The 17,343-nt window shown below is 38.0% G+C and overlaps 1 protein-coding gene and 1 pseudogene across 1 annotated transcript in view; one reads left to right on the top strand and one right to left on the bottom strand.

Annotated features, from left to right (window-relative positions):
- DDX10 (DEAD-box helicase 10) overlaps positions 1 to 17,343 on the top strand; it is a 214,185-nt gene that overhangs the window by 82,179 nt on the left and 114,663 nt on the right. The gene's annotated exons all lie outside the window — the stretch shown is intronic.
- Positions 8,469 to 9,181, bottom strand: LOC102520715 (annotated as a pseudogene).

Raw genomic sequence — 17,343 nt, 5'->3', positions numbered from 1 at the left:
TTTGTTAATATCACCACCATTCTCATTAAGAGAAGTCTTTAAGTATTGGGAAACTATCCAGTGCACAGTGGATACAAGTTTTCTAAAACTCTGTTTTTCTCTTGAAGGTTTGATTTTTATCAGTGGCAATAAATAGTTGGTTTCCTTGAAATAATTTGTGTTCGTTTTTGATGAAGTGTTGCAAATGCTCAAGATTCAAAAACCATTTTCAGTGCCCTCTAGCCAGACAGTACCAGAAACCTTTAAAGGTTCACCTGTAGTTGAACAAGTTGGGCTTATTTCTTGTGGCAGTAAGGGAGAATGCTTCCTGGAGAACCATGGAGTGTCTCAATAAGAATTTGTCAGAAAGGATTTATTATAGGCTTGTGTTAGATGATTCAAGAGAGAGTTGAAAGAAGGGGACTTTGCTCTGGATTAGATGCTATGGGGATGTAGAGGTGATTCTATACTTGGATATCTGAAGCCTAATATTTAAGAGGCAGGAATAAATTCAAGTTAAAGGTTTAATTGGTAAAGAAGGAGCAATCTAAATAGCCAGGAATAGGGGGCGTTTAGTCATTTTGTGGTTTGTGGTTCACCTGACTCATAAGAGTGATTTTTTTTTTTTTTGATCCATCTTGGTCCCAGTGGCCTTATCTGATGCTGATGTTCAGTTTAACAGGAGAACATCAAGACTTAGCTGTGAGGGTTACATCTTAGTCACATCAAGTCTCCATTGATAGTAACAGACACATTTCTATCTGTAAGGCTGATTTTGTAGTTTGTCAGTTGTTCTTTCAAGGAATAATGATGTGTATACAAACAGTGTCTAGTTCGGTTTGCAGCTCAGTCTCACAAGTGCTTTTCCTCAAGATAACCGTCATATTTCACTATGCAGTAGAGGTGCTTTATGCTCACTTCCCATTTGGTCATGCAGAATATTAAAAAGATTTGTTGTAGGTGCTGAATGAAGTCCCCTCAAAAGATATGTCCACATCCTAATTCCCAGAATCTGTGAATGTTACTTGAGTTGTAAAAAGGGTCTTTGCAAATGTAATTAAGTTAAAGATCTTGAGATCACTTGGGATTTTCCAAATGGGGCCTAAATCCAATGCTAAGTGTCTGTATGGAAGAGAGACACAGACCTAAGAGAAGGCAAAACATTTGGAGAAGAGGAGGAGGCAATGTGTGATCTTACAGACAAGAGATTAGAGTGATGTGGCTACAAGCCAAGGAACACCTGGAGCCAGAAGAAACTGGGAGAGGCAAGGAATGAATTCTTCCCTAGAATCTCTGGAAAGAGTGTGGCTTTGCTGAGATTTTGGATTTCTGACTTCCGGAACTCCGGGAGAATAAATGCCTGTTTTAAGCCACCAAATAACCATTTGTGGCAACCTCAGGAAACAAATGCACTTGTACTTAAGGGTTGAGATTTAATAAAATCAATAATTTTTACTGGTTTATAAATGGCATTTGTAAGTGGAACTTACATCTTCTATTACAGAGAGTGTGTGGAGCTGGAGAATACAATGATGCTAGTATAGTTTGTTGCCAAAGCCTTGATTGGTGCTGATGCACTGGCATTTTTATCCACTCTTGCTCTTGTGTGGCAATTGAAAATGTCAATACGGTGGAACACAGTATGATGAAAATACATTTTCAGACTTTCTGAAAGGGTATTGGTGGGGGTGTGTGTCTGTGGACCACACTTTGGGAACCATAGGCTTAGGATACCTGACCTAATTGCAGAATCCAGAGAGAAAATGAACTTTCTTCTTTGAGACTCTTAGGGCACAGGATGTTGCAGCCATGAAATTCTTTTTCATTGCCGACTCTGATGCAAACTATGGCATATTGCCTTGACACATAATATTTCTGTTGAATCATAACATTTCTACTGTTATGAACCTCATTGTACTAATGTCAATGAGCAGGGAAGAATGATTTATCTCTTCTCCCCAGAAAGTGGATCTTTTACTTGTGACAGAAACCAGCTTAACCCCAGCTTTCTCTTCTGCCCCCTTAATGGCTGTTCATTTCAGAGATATAACCTGTCAAATCAGCAACACTTTGTTGGGGTCTTGTCTTTTGACGAAGTCTGTTTGTCCACCTGAATTTTTTACGTAACAGTTCTTTTGGAACCATTAAGTTTTTAAAACATTTTATGTTTTCTTCTTCTTCTACCAAATTATATCTCGGAGATCTGTGAGCCTTTTCTCTCTTCTCCGTGCTTCCTAACCTTTGTGCACAGATGTGCTCACAGACACTCACTCAAATGCATCTTTCACTTTGTTATCTAGCTGTTCATCTCTCAGTCTTTTCCTGGACCCTGGTTCCATCCCCGCAGAATTACAAATACTGATTTCCTTAGCTGTTAAAGGTTTGGCATTAGTTTAGTTTATTTATAGCCAAACTGAGGAGGGCAGAATACAGTAAGGGTAATTCATTTATATTTTAGAGTTGCCTATAAAAAGGAATTTTAAACTTACTAATATTTAAAAACTGATCATATATTTTTACTTAATTGTTTTGGAATGTCCCATAGCACTGAGAAGGGAGACTCAGCCCTGAAACTGTTAGTTGGGAGTGTGAGTATTGGGCCTGGAGAAACATGAAAGAAGATATTTTGCTTAAATTAGACGAGGGAGAAAGTACTTGCTCCCAGACGCAGAGAGGATGCTGGGTTGGGGAAGGTACCAAAGCTACAGAGCAAGGGCAGTCGCTTAGTGGGTGATGGAGTAAAGGTATTCTCATGGAAAAGTGCGCAGCCAAAGCAAACTACTCCCATGTAAGCAATTAAGGAGAGTCTGTATAAGTACCTAGTAATACTAGTCTTTTTCATTGGCTTGGGACTCGCTGACAACCCGAGACAAGCCAGGGTGTTGTCATATTTATATCTAGTAGGTGTGGTATCTGGTAAGAATCAATGCTCTAATTCAGTAGATGGGAGTGGATTTGCCTTAGTTTACCACACGTGGTGGGGTGAGAGTCACTTGTCTTTTGGCAGTGTGACTGGTCTGGCGTATTGTGGGCACTGCCCTGTGCAGGCACTTGGTTTGCATTTTTCTTCACACTGGTGAGTTATTTACCATCATTCATCCACTTAACGTAATATAAAATTTTGTTAATATCTGCTGTCTCCTGTTGTCTTCTCTCTCTCTTGGCCTGTGGGGGTTTATGCTTATATTTTGTATGCTTTTTAATTAATTCATTTCTGGAGGGAACAGAAGGGGTACGCTCATTCCGATGCCTGTAACTGGAAATCTCAGCTTTGATTGACCACCAAGACTCGCATTATACTTTGGGCATTATCTTTTCCTTCAATTCTTGGAACCCATGCCTGGTTACACTAGAAACTGTTATTTCTCATTCTTCCCCGCTACCCCCAAGCCCATGCCTCCAAGAGTCTTTCTTACATTGTGTTTGCTCCCTCAGCCAAGAAAATTTGTGAGCTTTCCTATTTATAGTTTGTATTACAGAAAAATACAGACAAATGAAATGTGCTGTTCCGTACTGGTCCTGGTATGTTTTGAGGGAGGATTTGTGTTTGGATTGTCTCCTCTTCAGTGAGAATCACACATTGCACACTGTTAGAGGTCACTGCCTTCTCTGATCAGCATCGCGCTTGCCAGAGTAGAAGACACCCGCACTTCTATGACTGCATGTCTGGCACCTGCTGACCCTCGGTCATTTCTTACTGCTGTTCTCACATGTTTGCTTTCAGTGAAAGAGCTCAGAACCACGTGGCTTGATAAGTGACATAGAGCACAGTGAAATGTTTTCAAAACCTTATTCAGAATTAGACATTGGCTCATTTATATGGTTGGTATTGCCAAACGCATCCGATTCTGAAAGAACTGAAATAAATGTGAAAGCTGTCTTTAGCTCATTAGTGAAATGAAAGAAACATTGTGAATATGAGGGTGAGTTGTCATGGGAAATTAAATGGGAATGAAAAATGTTAATAATCTTAAATTGGTTTTGCCAGGCATACCAGTTTTTAAATGTGTCAGGTTACACTGGCAGATGGATGCTATGAAGACTTTGACCTTCACAGGGAAACACACAGCTCATTTGACAATTGAGTGAATGTATGAACAAAAAAGTGAGTGAGATACTGTCTTTTTAATTCAGGGATTGATGACCAGCTAACTGAAAAGAATAAAAGGGAGAAATGAGTGCTAAGTCTTGGAACCTGAGCCAAATTGTGGAAACACTTGCGTTTTCCAGTTTAGCTCAGCATCTCAAAATAATGCCTAGTGATCTTGGTTTGCTCATGAAGCAGGCTGTCCCAAGGAATGGATTGCCTTTTATTACTTCCCTGCCCAAATACTGTTTAAAATATATATAACTGTGACATCAAAAAAATTGACATGATTTTAAAAGTATTCACATGCTCTATTTCAGTTTTTGTCATTTTGTCAACATAAATAATCCTGCATACTTACAGTTTTAGTACAGTATCGTAAAATTTTTTTATTTTACGTTTTTAGAGGTATAGTTTATATGCAATACAGGCACAGATTTTAGCAGGTTCCCTTGTGATCTTTCTTGCCCCCTGTCCTCTTCCAGCACAACTACTGCTATTCATTCAACTAACTTACTAGCTTTGTCCATTTTAGGACTTCAAATGAACCTCGTCATATAGTATATACTCTATTATGCCTGGTTTCTTTTGTTCAGCATAATGTTTAAAAAATTTGTGTTGTTGGATGTATGCGTAGCTGTTTCATTTTCAGTGCTGAGTTATATTTCATTGTGTGACTATAGTACAATTTGTTTATCTGTTCACTTGTTGATGGACATTTGGGTTATTTCTGCTTTTTGGCTAGTGTGAATAAAATTGTGATCAGTCATGTACAAATCTTTTAAGGACATTTGTGTTCATATCTGTTGGGTAAATGCCTAGGAATGGAATTGCTGGGTAGATGTATGTTTAATAAAGCAGTGATTCTTAACTGTCTTCTTTTTCCTTAAAAGTTATATATATGATATTCATATTAGTTGTACAGTGTTTCATTCTTTTGGAGCACCATTCTAATGTTGGCTATTTGGCTGTTTCTGATTTTAGCTGTGAAAAGCTGCAGAGATATCTTTATGAGTCTATATTTTGGTTTTGTTGATTTATTTACTCAGGATAAATTTGGAGTAGAATTCCTAGGTTAAAGAGATTAGAGGAAATAAAGTCTTTGGAGGGAGATGTGAAGTGAGTTCACGTTCTGTTACACTACTTATTAGCTGTGAGGCTGTGGCAAGTTAACCTGTTTGAGCCTCATTTTCATCTTATGTGACAAAGTAAGAAAATCTGTCCATCGTGGTTGTTTGAGCATTAAATTATATGGCTTAGAGGAAGCACTGGGAAAGGAGAGGTTACTCAATGGTAGATGAGTAGATGAAGATTTTGTTGATAGCTAGTGACGTGTTTTGCCATCTTGCTTTCCAAAAGTAAAACGTCAGTTTACACTTGGATTGCTTTCTTTTAGTAGATCTTCTGTGTACCTAGTGACACGAGTACAAATAGCAGAGCACAGGACAGGGTAGCTGAAGTTAAAGATGGAAGAATAGACTGTAATACTACCATGTTCATATTTGATGCTGAATCACTCTCCCAAAGATATAGCTGTCTTGTTCTCCTGATTTTGTGCCTCAAAAGGAAGTCCATTTGAGGTGACTTACAGGAGTGGTTTCTGGACACTTTTTTTCTCCCCTTCCGTGCTTTGGTTTAGGTCTAGTGTGTTTGTTTAGGCCAGCAAACTGTATTATCTAGTTTGTTTCCAGTATAGCTGTCCTTTGAATAATCTAAGAAGCTCTGTATTGGAGGTCTTTATCAAGTGCTAATTGGATCTGTAATTTTCCCAGTTTACCACATCTTCCATAAATATACTTGTCTTATCTCTGCGTCCCAAGGTATGCTGTTTTATTACAATGCATTGAAGTAACATATTCTTAGTATTCTGTTCAAGTATTTTATTAACGTAGATGCCTGGGGTATATTGTTGCAAAATGTTTCTGTTATTGACAACTTACTCTCTTTTTATTTGGATAGGGCAGTAACTAAAGGTACTTAATTTACATAAGCCTATTAAATGAAATTCTCAAGAGGAAGGAAAATAATTTAAAATGCAGTTTACAACGTTGGTGACAGCTGATTCACTTTCAGACAAGCTCATTTATTGGAATTGGATTGAATGAAAAAAACATTCCAGTTTCATAACATTATTGTTTGTGATGTATACCAAATGGCCTTCATGGTATTGAGCTGCATGGGGAGATTAGCTCCATTCCTATTGATCCTCTTCTCTTCTCTCTTGCCCTCAGAGGGTAAAAGAAGAAAGAGGGTTTCCATTTTGTTTTCCAGAATGTTCTATCAATTTATAGTTGAAATGGCTTTCCTTTAAAAGGGGAGCAGAGAGTCTGAGCTTTAGTTATCAGAGGTTCTGATAGTGTAGTTCAAGTTGCAGACCAAAGAATCATCTCTCCCGATTGTTTGTTGCCTTTCTTGGATGAATAATTCGTAGACTTTTTTTCCCCCCTCCTGATAGAAATAAAATTAACAAGAGAGTATGAATAGGACAACTGCATTGCTCTATTTTTAATATCTCTTCAAAAGTTTTAAAAAGTTGCTTCTGTAACTTCATAATGATTTTGCTTCCATTGGCCATTGGGCATTAAGAGCACAGCCATCAGAAGAGATTATTCTCACATATCCCTCTTTGACCTTCTCAAAGGTGCATTTTCTCCTTGAGAAAGCCACTGGCAAATTCAGCTAATGCAGAACATGGAGTTCATTTGTTTAAAGGGGTGCAGCCTCAGGGCACAAATACAACACACCAGCTCTTCCAATTAATTTCTGACAAGCTCAGGTGATGACTTTTGTTATGCTGGATTGTATATGGTATGGATGTGAGCGTTGGTTACCTTAGAAACCGTCTTTTTTCTTAGATTTCTGCTTAGGAGTTGTGATTCTTGCAGGCAATTCTGCAGATTTGAATTTGGAGGTAGAGGACTCAGCCACATTCTTCAGAGAAAGCACAAGCCTAGAATTCTTCTCCCATTAAATTCATCTGCAGTCATTTTTGAAAAACTTCCTGGATATGGTTAAAATTTGTATGGTCAGTTTTTTCCTCATCTGCAATTAAATACTAGTTAGACTATTTCTAAATCACAAATTCTGTAATTTGATTTTCCCAGGATGACTTTTGCTTCTGTTCAGTTCATTGCGTTAATCTGGTGTAGTGTACCTGAGCCACTCATGCACCATGTGATCTGCGTAACTGTTATTTTTCACATGCTATTTTGTACGTTACTTTCATGAAAGCAATTAATTTGGCTAATGCTGTGGAAAGATCTGAATATTCTTTTGGTTATCAGTATGTCATTAAAGTTACAGATGAAAACTTTACAGTGACCCAGTTTGCAGTGTCTACCAACCAGCTGAAGGCTGGGATCAAATCTTCCTGAGAGCATTTAGAACATGAGGAGGATAGAGACAAACTTTTGGGAATGGAAAAGGAATCCAACAAAAGAGCGAGATGGAAGGAAAACCAGAGAGAGAGTATCAGGAAAGGAAGAATTCTGCCTGACAGGTTAATTTCTCCTAGATCCATCCCTTCCTTCCTGCTCACTGCTGTGGCCTGAGTTTAGGTGATTTCTCTATTTTTCACACACATATGCTGTGTCTGAAATACCTTTTTTCAGTGTCTACAACATTATGAATTCTTGTTGAACCTGTGAAACAGCGGTTATTCATTGCTTCTTTGAAACCACTTCCTAGCTCTGGTTCCATATGATTTCCCTCTATCAAGTGTAGGCTTCTGTCATTCAACTTATTTACCAGGTATTGAAATCGTCTCTGTGACTGTCCCGTTAGACCCTGAACTTTTTAAGATACGGACAGTTTTAATCAATCTTGGACATCTAGTCCCTAACATAGAGTTTGGCTTTAATGGAAACTTAAAAATAATCACGAAAGAACTACAAAGACTCAAAAGGGGTCATTAATTTTAGCAGAAAGGCAATAATTGGTGACCTTTCCCAGAGCAATTTTAATGAAGTATTGGAGGTGGAAACCATATTGAAGTGGGTTGATAAATGAAGAGATGAGTGGCCGCAATTCAAGACGGTTGCCTGTGAAAGGCAGGGGTAGGAGTGGAGGCTGTTGCTGGCACGGAAAGGAATATATGGTGCAGAGTCTTATGCTGGATGGAAGAACTGGGAGTTGGGAATATGATTCAAGGCTTAAGGCCAGGAACCCCGAACCTTTCTGAAGACAGTGGGGCCAGTGAAGAGCAGTAGTTTCTGAGTGGGTAGGAGGGACCCAACCTGGGGTGTGGAGGAGAGGTGACTTTTGGGAGTAATGAGCTGTCCTCATTCCCGTGAGAACAAGATGAGGAAAGGTTTCAATAATTGACTCGGAAGTAAATTATGGGATAGCATCCTTTATTTTTTAAAAAACAGACTGAATTCACTTTACTTTTCTGATATAAAAGCTATGTGGTGACCACAGCAGGATCCTGGGCCCTCTGCAGGGAGACGCTGGTGTGGCTCTTCAGGAGACGGTCAGCGAGTGCCTGGAGGGGGAGCTTGGCGAAAGTGGTCCCTGCGGAGGCTTAGGGGTGCAGCTGTAGGTTTGGAGGTGCCATCAAAGGTGGCTTTGGTGAAGTTGCCCGGGGAGCATTGTAGCCATCCTCAATACCAGCCATCGACATGAGCTTCTTGTGCACGGGGGCTGGATGATGCCAGTGCCCCCGGGGGTGAGGATGAGGAGCACCAGCATAGAGCCGCAGCCACCAGTCACCTTGCAAGGAACAGTTAGGGTTTGCTATCTTGTTCCCCCGTAGCCTCACCACACAGGGGTGATGGAGAGTGCCAGGACCATAGCCCCATGGATGGCAGTGAGTACCTTCCTGGACCATCATCTCTGTAGAAAAACTCAATGGCGACAAATGCCTTAAATCTGGCCCACTGGCCAGCACAGGTCTGCTTTTGTATGGGCGTAACTTCAAAATCTTAGGGACACCCCTGAAAAATCAGGGATCTCAGATTCTGTGAAGGGTAGGGAGAAAAGAGAGGTCTCCTCCAGGGACTTGATCTTCACGTCCTTGATCAGGCAGCTCAGCTTGGTGATGGGGACCCACTTCTTGTCCTCGGCTCTGCCTCTGTGGAACCCTTTCCGTAGCACCTTCCCATCATCCACCCTCATGTGTTCTCTCAGAGAAGCAATGCAGAATCCTTCAAATGAGGGGCTTTCTCCTTTTGTGCCTTAAATCAAAGCCAAGGTTGAGGAGAATATGCCAGCAGCATAGGCTTGGTGGCCGTTGCTTTTAGTGTGTTTAGGTAATTTGAATTGATGAGCAGAACAAAGCAGGAAATGTCATCCATAAATTGTTTCATTCTGGGTTTTGAAAATGTCCTTATTTATTTCTAGGTATATCTGGGGGATGGCTCTTAAAACGCTTGGGGAAGATTTATGTGCAGGAACGTATTGTGTCGTATGTTACTGCATCATTCAGTTTCAAAGAACTCTAGTCATTTGAAAATGCAATTGAGTGCACACAATGTTCAAATATTCAAATAAGTTTCAGAAAGGATCTTTTCATTTACAGTAAAATGACATCATTCTTTGCTGGCTCCTGTAAAATTGGCTTATCCTTTGTCAGCAGAAGACTGAAGTTCTGCTTCCTGTTTATAAAGCCAAACTTCTATCCTGAATTTTGTATTGCCTGTGGGATGTTTTTCGTTGCAAGTAACAGAAAACACAACCAAAAGTGGCTTAAAGAATGAGAAAAATTGTTAATTACATAATGAGAAACCTGGATGAAAGATCGTTCTGCTGTCAGTTAATTCAACAGTGTTTTTAAGATCAAGGTTCCATTCATCTGTCTGCTCTGGCAACCTTAGTTACTATTGATTTGACTTTTGTCCTCAGACTTGTCTCCTAATGATGAAAAGACACTATTTCTCTAGACCAATTAAATGAGAATCACTGCAAGGGAGAGGGGGAGTCCAGGCATTGGTCTGTTTAAAAGTTTCCAGATGATTCTATCCTGCAGTTTGCTAGTACTGGGACCAGAGTTGTACCAAGATTCACCCTGGGCATTATAGAGCCAGCTCCCCTGAAGCATATGGCCACTTGATAGCTGAAGAAAGCAGGGATTCTTTTAGCAAGGAATGGTGGGGAGGAATTCGGCCAACACTGCCTGCCATGCTGCAGATCTAAAGTGGAACAAACAAACAAGCAATGTTTTGAATTCATGTGTGATCATTATTATCACTGAAAAAGCTATATAAATTGTTTCTACCTTGAATTAGAGGCAAATCTTCAGACAGGCAGTTTTATTAACCCAGTGAGCTACAAGGAGAAGGCTTTGGCTAGGAAGGAAGCAGGAGTAATAAAGCATACTTTCGGGCGTTTCCTGTGTAGATAAATATCAGTCTTTTAAGAAATATACAGCAGTGATTGTTATTGCCTTGCCTAAGAATTTTAACCAACCCTTGATCAATCAGAATTGAGTCCCTTCTTCGTGGGTTATTTATATATTTGCTCTTTGTTGTGGGTCTCTTCCTTGTTTTTTTTTTTTTTTTTTTTTTAATTTTCAAATGCATTCTGCCTTCACCAGCATGTGCCAAAACAGAATTTTTTGTTGTCCCTCCTAAACTTTGTGTTGCTTAATGGCATTGCCACTTTCCAGCCAAGATGCTTTACTTGTATTTGTACAGCATCTCTGGCAAGCGTGTTTCCTCTTGCTCACAGATATTGTGCCACTTTAAGGGTCTCTTTTGCTTTTGACTCTTGAAATACCACCTTAAAAGGCAGGCCCCCCCCCCACACACACACACATCTTTTTCAGTCTCTGCTTTAGTTTATTCCTAATAGTGTTTCTGGAGTTACTGTCCTAAAATTTAGTTGAAGTCGTGTTGTTTTGGCTTTGCCCTGTCTCCCACTTATCTACAGAATGAAAGTCCAATGTGGTAGACTGTCTTCCTCAAGATAGTTATAAATATATCTCCCATCTCACACACTCTGCTTTATAATATGTCATTGGTACTCCTCCCATCATGAGGTGGGGTCTATGTCTCTTCATTAGATTGTGGGCAGGCTTGTGACTATGATGCAAGAGACACCAATGTGACCTCTCGGACCAGGTCATAAAGAGTGATAAGGACTTCTGCTTGTACCTCTTGGGACATTCACTATTGGAACTGAAGTCACCATGCTGTGAGAGAGAGCCCACCAAAACCTTCCCTGAGGCCTTTGCTAAGCTCCCAGCCCCCAGCCCACACCAGCTTGCTGCCCTATGACTGATCTTAGAAGTGGATCCTCCAGCCCTGAGTCAAGCTGCCCTTCGCTGATCTTTGTGGAGCAGAGGTGACCCATCCCTGCTAAGTCCTGCCTAAATTGGAAAATCATGATGGGGAAAAAAAAAGATTACTTGTATTTAAAGTGACTAGATTTTTCTTTTTAAAGTCAGCTTTGATGAAGTATAAGGTACATAAATTTTCAATAATGTTCAGTATACAGTTTAATGAATTTTGACAAATATTTGCAGTCTTTTCACAGTAACACCATCATAATAGAACAGTTACATCATTTTATAAAGTTCACTTGTATACCTTTGCATTCAGTCCCCTGTCTCTATCCTCAGTTCGTAGTAACCACTGATGTTTCTATTTCTAGAGTTTTGCCTTTTCCAAAATGGAAAATTTGTTTTTGTACTAGTTTTTGGCCATTATAAATGTATCTGTTGTGAATATTCAAGTGTAAGTCTTTTTGTAGACATCATTTTCATTTCTCTTAAGTAAGTACTGAAGTATTTAATAATGAAGTATGAGATTGCTGGATTATGTGGTAGTATATGCTTAATTTTTTAAATTGCCTATTTTCCAAAGTAGTTTTCCCAGCACTGTATGAGAGTTTAAGTTGCCCTGTGTTTTTGCTAGTTCTTGTTATTACTGTCTTTTTTCCCCCCAAGTCCAGCCATTCTCATGGATGTAAAGGTGTCTCATTGCTGTTTTAATTTGCACAGCCCTAATGACTAGGGGTGTGGACATCCTTCATGTGTTTGCCATTTGTATATTTTCTTTGATAAAGCATCTAGTCAGATCTTCTGTCAAGTAAAAAAAAAATTGGGTTGTCTCTTTAACACTTAGTTTTAATTTTCCTTATATATTTAGGATGTGTTTCCTATCAGATATATAGTTTGGGAATATTTCCTCCCGTTCCATGGGCTATCTTTTCACTTTCTTGATGGTGTCCTTTGAATCTCAAAAGTTCATAATTTTGGTCAAAGTCCAGTTTATCAACTTTTTATTTTGTGGTTTATTTCTTTTGTGTTATCTAAGAAACCAAAAACCAAAAACCAAAAAGCATTTGCCTAAACAAGGTCACAAGAATTTCTTCTGTGTTTTCTTCCAGAAGCTTTGTATTTTTAGTTCTTGAATTAGGGGTATAACGCATTTTGAGTTATTTTTGTATACGGTGTGGGGGAAGTTTCAAAGTTCATTTATTTGCATATGGGTATCAAGTTATTTCAGCAGCATTTGTTAAAAAGACCATATTCTCATTGAATTATCTTGGCACCTTTCTTGAAAATCAGTTGACTGTATTCATATGGGTATATTTCTGGAGTATGTGTTCTGTTCCCTTGATTATTTGTCTGTCCTTGTGCCAGCATTCTACTGTCTCTCTCTCTCTTTTTTTTTTTTTAACTCTTTTTTATTGATTTATACTCATTTTACAATGTTGTATCAAATTCCAGTGTAGAGCACAATTTTTCAGTTATACATGAACATATATATATTCATTGTCACTTTTTTTTCCCTGTGAGCTACCACAAGATCTTGTATATATTTCCCTGTGCTATACAGTATAATCTTGTTTATCTATTTTACAATTTTGAAATCCCAGTCTATCCCTTACTATCTTGATTTTTGTAGCTTTATAGTCAATCTTGAAATCAATTGGTGTAAGTCCTCCAACATTGGTTCTTTTTTTTCAAAGAAAAAGAACTATTCCAGGTTCTTTGCATTTCTATATACACTTTATAGTAAGCTTTTACTTAGTATGAAAAGGATTGTTAGGATGAGGATTGTATTTAATATACTGATCAATTTGCTGGCAATAACAGCTTTAAAATTGTATTTATGAGATCCATTGGTCTTTTTTTTTTTTTTTTTTTTGTAATGCCTTTGCCTAGTTTGGGTATCAGGGTAATGCTTGATTCACAGAATGATTTGGAGAGTGTTCCTCCTTCAGTATTTTGCACAACTTTGTGTAGCATTGTTATCTATTTCTTAAATGTTTGGATAACTCACCAGTGAAGCCATGTGGGCCTGGGAATTTTCTTGTGGATAAGTTCTTAAAGTACAAATTCTTTTTCTCTAATACATAGGGCTTTTCAGGTTATCTGTTTTTTCTTGGATGACCTTCAGTAGTTTGTACCTATCAAGAAATTTGTCCATTCCATTAGAGTTACTGCTTTTGTTGAAATAGAATTCTTAGTAATAATCTTTTAATTAGCCTTTAAATGTCTGTGTGAAACGGTAGTGATGTTTTATTCTTTCATTATTGATACTGTGAATAATGTTTACCTGCTTTTTTTCCTCATCAATTTTACTGACCTTTCAAAGAGCAGGTTTTTTTGGGTTTATTTATTTTCAATGAAGACATTGTTTTTATGTTTTTTGTTTTGCGACACTAGAACTATCCTTGTTCCTTATAACCTTTATAGTACAGATCCTTTTTTTTTTTTAATTGAATTACAGACAGCTACAATGTGTTAGTTTCTGGTGTACAGCACAGTGTCCCAGTCATGCACATATATACACGTTTGCTTTCACATTCTTTTTCATTAAAGGTTATTACAGGATATTCAGTATAGTTCCCTGTGCTATACAGAAGAAACTTTTTAAAAAAATCTATTTTTATATATAATCGCTAACATTTGTAAATCTCAAACTCTCAAGTATATCTCTTCCTACCCCCTTTCCCCGGTAACCATAAGATTGTTTACTATGTCTGCAAGTCTTTTTCTGTTTGTAGATGAGTTCATAGTGTCCTTTTTTTCTTTTTCTTTTTAGATTCCACATGAATGATATCAGATGGTATTTTTCTTTCTCTTTTCTGGCTTACTTTACTTAGAATGACTATCTCTAGGTCCATCCATGTTGCTGCAAATGGCATTATTTTATTCTTTTTTATGGCTGAGTAGTATTCCATTATATAAATATACCACAGCTTTTTTATCCAGTCATCTGTCGATGGACATTTAGGTTGCCTCTGTATCTTGGCTGTTGAATTAGTGCTGCTGTGAACATCGGGTGCATGTTCAGATCCCTTCTGTTCTAATTGAGTGTATACTTGCGTTTTACCCCTTCACTTCCCAGGTGAATATGCTTTTTGGGACAACTGTTGTTATTTATCTTTGTCATTTCTGCAGAATCTTGATTTAAGTTAAACTTAGTAATAGTGAATAAAGATCTTGAGAGTTGGCATAAGTGATTTAGCCTTCTGGTTACTGTCTCATATAGAATTCAACAGTAAGTTAAAACAAAAAGGCATAGGGAGAATTGTCATCTGGATGGCAAATTTAGCCTTTTTAAAGTAAAATATTATTTCTATAATGTGGTTTAAATATTTACATTTTATTATGATACACATGCTTGTTAATATGCTTTAGATAATTCTGGTTTCATTTTCTCTTGGTATGTTAAAGAAGAAGGGCTCTTTTAGTACATTCATCTGACTTAGAGCTTTCTTTTAACTTCACTTCAAGCCTTTTTCCCCGGCTGCAGTGGAAATGAATACAAAGAACTCCACACTCGGTTATAACAAACTAGATAAATGATTTCTATTACAAAAAGAACCACTCTATGAAATAGAGCTCTGTTTAGTAAAGATGGGCTTACTACTTGAATTACCACAATTTTATTTATAAAATCAGAATTTTATCTATTGTGTGATTTGTGAAGGGTTGTGTCATTATCGCAACAGCTCGAATTCTGTGAGATGTAAATACTTCCATTGTGCTTGGCCAACCGAGAGTAACAGCGCGGTGGTTGCTTGCCGACCCTTTCAGATCTCTTTAGATGGGGAAAGGTATAAATAAGTAAAGCAATTCTTTGGTTCCTGATAGAGTGGCCTGGAGGCTAAAGAGCAGTGGAAAGGGGCTCATTGTGTCTCATGCCGTTCACTTGCTGTCCCTTTATCTGCTTGCTCAGCTGCTCCTTAATGATCCCAAGGGAGCAGACTCAGGCTACATCCTTCCTCCACCCACGCTAGAAATCTTAACAACTTCATCTTTGAACTGATCCCTAGAATGGTTATTTTGCTCAGTTTTAAGCTGTTTTTCTCGACTGTGTACTTCCAGTTCTCATTTCCATCTAATATATTTTAATATATTGATGTCACATTAATCTTGCTAAAAAAAATTGCAATTACATCACTGTTTTGCCCCCAAACTTTTACAGAATAAAATGCTCTACAAACTGTTAGTCTCCATAAATGTTCTTTTGGCTTTACCTTCTTGGAGCATGGACTCTCATCCTCAGTTGTTCACCATTTCAGTCTCAATGAGTTTATTAGATCTCTCTTAAAATTATTTTTAGTAATATTTTAAAACTCACATGAAATTTTCCATCTTAACTATTTTTAAGTATACAGTTCAGTATGATTAAGTATATTCACATTGTTGTAAAGCCAATCATAGAACTTTTTCACCTTGCAAAACTGAAACTATTCATTAAACAGCAACACTCCATTTTCTCATCCCTCTAGCCCTTAGCAACCATCATTCTACTTTGTTACTATGAATTGGACTAATCTAGATACCTTATATAAGTAGAGTTATACAGTATTTGTCTTTTTGAGACTGACTTATTTCACTTAGCATAGCATCTTCAAGATTCATCCCTGCTGAAGCATGTGTCACAGTTTCCATCCTTTTTAAGGCTGATTATCAGATCTCTTTTAAAGAACAGGTTTTTTATGGGAAGAGGATTGAAGATGTTGGAATATTAAATATGTGAGAAGAGTTACTGTAGTTCGAAGGTAGGGTAGGGGGAAAAGAGACTCCGGGGCTTCTGAAAGTTTCAACTTCGCTTCCCCTAATTGTGTAGGTTAGCAGAAAATGCCCCCCCAAAGTATGCCACTTGGGCATAAGGATTATTTTGAGTCAAAGGCATGTAAACAGCAGATGCAAGAAGGCCATTCTGACCTTTCTTTTTCTTCCTCAAAGCAAGAGGTAAAACTGTCCTGTGAAAGGTGCCTTCCTGATGCCAGGAAAAGGAAGACATTCTTACTACTAGAGATGGAGATTGGAGGCTGAGAAAAGTCCGGACAAACGAACCTTGTTAATAATCCTTATCTTCCTGGTCACTTTTCCACAGTTCACTGCCCTGGCCCAAACCCTTTGTCTTGTCACCGTTTACTACTCTTTGTCCAGCCAAATATATAAGCTTTCAGCCCTAACTGCTTCTTTGGGTCTTCATTTTCCTTGTGAAGGCTTTCAGGTACACAAAAAAATTACCACGTAAAATTTGTATGGTTTTCTCCTGTTAATGTGTTTTGTGTCAGTCTGAGTCTTAGGCCCAACTGGGAGAGGGTAGAGGAGAAGTTTTACCCTCCATTCTTGTTTCCCATTTACTGAGTTTCCTTTAAGTATTAATAGTGCCTGGGTTTTCGTAAACTTTTTTGTTTAAGTAAATTCTCATCTCAGAACCAGTTTATTTATAATTAATAGGCATACTGATTCAATAAGGTATCTGCTTTTTCAGGTATCGCTGTTTCTTTGCAGTCTTTATTTTGTGTGTGTGTGTGTATGTATTTATGTATTTATGTATGTATGTATGTATGTATGTATGTATGTATGTATTTATTTATTTATTTATTTATTTATTTATTTATTTATTTATTTATTTATTTAAAACTGCAGAGCTGTTAAAACTAACATAAATGACTTTTTGGACTCATGATAACCCAGATGACCTGAAAAATAAGTTATTTCTTTGGAGTTCTCTTAGTCATTTATAGGTATGTGGATGATGAGGTTTACTTTCCTTGTTATGTAATAAAACATTTTTCAGTGTAAGAAAGTTCAGGGTACAGTTGGACACAACTTTTTTTTTTCTACTTACTGTGTAGGAAATATGATAGTCTCCTGAAAAGGTTAGTTCTTGGCCTCTGTGAACCAGAACCATCCTTAGAAGTTCTTTGGGACAAATCAGAGTGTGCCCCTGTCCTTTTCTGTATGTGGGTTCTAAAGTCCTTAGCTACTTGGTGCTTTGCAATCTGATGCAAAACTTCACCTATGTCCTGTTTCTTGCCAGACTCCAGTTCTCTCCCTGTTCACTTTCATTCTTGTCGTC

Source organism: Camelus ferus, chromosome 33, assembly GCF_009834535.1.
Source record: "Camelus ferus isolate YT-003-E chromosome 33, BCGSAC_Cfer_1.0, whole genome shotgun sequence".
Lineage (NCBI taxonomy): Eukaryota > Metazoa > Chordata > Mammalia > Artiodactyla > Camelidae > Camelus > Camelus ferus.
This window is presented reverse-complemented; position numbering and strand designations above follow the sequence as displayed.